The sequence below is a fragment of the Sinocyclocheilus anshuiensis genome, unplaced genomic scaffold (genome assembly GCF_001515605.1).
Source record: "Sinocyclocheilus anshuiensis isolate Anshui unplaced genomic scaffold, SAMN03320099.WGS_v1.1 scaffold51, whole genome shotgun sequence".
Taxonomy (NCBI): domain Eukaryota; kingdom Metazoa; phylum Chordata; class Actinopteri; order Cypriniformes; family Cyprinidae; genus Sinocyclocheilus; species Sinocyclocheilus anshuiensis.
This window is the reverse complement of record NW_015548296.1, coordinates 4,792,965-4,793,723: the sequence shown is the minus strand read 5'-3', so window position 1 is coordinate 4,793,723 and position 759 is coordinate 4,792,965. Positions and strand designations below refer to the sequence as shown.

The 759-nt window shown below is 39.5% G+C and overlaps 1 protein-coding gene across 2 annotated transcripts in view; it reads left to right on the top strand.

Annotated features, from left to right (window-relative positions):
* Positions 1 to 759, top strand: part of LOC107656072 (guanine nucleotide exchange factor DBS-like) — a 79,612-nt gene that overhangs the window by 25,952 nt on the left and 52,901 nt on the right. The gene's annotated exons all lie outside the window — the stretch shown is intronic.

Here is a 759-nt window from a genome sequence, read left to right as displayed (position 1 = left end):
GATTCTATTGGTGGGATGTAATCTGGCAGATGGCAACCAATAGAACAACAGTAATTCCTATTGGAATAATGCCCAAAACAAAAAGGAATTTTGTAATGGTTTAAAGGAAACTATAAAAATTTCTGTGATGGTTTCTGTGATGAGTGGGGGCTGGGCCGAGAGCCCCACGGAGGAGCTCCGGAAGGATAAAAGGAGGAGTGACGACAGTGAAAGACGAGAGAGGACCAGGCCTGGACTTTATTTTGTGTTTTGTGTGCGGCAGTCGTCCGCGAGGGGCTGCCGCTTTACTTTCGTTTTGTGTTTGTTTATTTTATTAAAGTTTTAAATGTTCGCCGGTTCCCGCCTCCTTCTACCCGATCTACAAACGTTGTTACAGTTTCTATTGTTTTTTTTCAGCAGGGTAATGATATCCATACTGTGCTGCACATTATTGACAATATTGAGCTGAAGCTTGACTTTGCAAATTTAAAATCGCAAATCAAATCGCAATATCTGTCAAAAAAATCGCAATTTGATATTTTCCCCCAAATCGCACAGCCCTAGTTCAGAGCAGTTTTTAGTATGTTGCTATGTGGTATTATATGTTTGTATGTTGCTAGATATGGTATTACTAGATCAAAAGAAAAAAAAAATCCACCAGGAAGTGCTACAGATGTGAGTCATGCTATAAGTCATAATAATCAAGTGAAGTAATTTGACTACAAGGCGGGTGAAAATTTTCCAGTGAAGTTGTAGTTCCAAATAAGTCACTGGATGTGG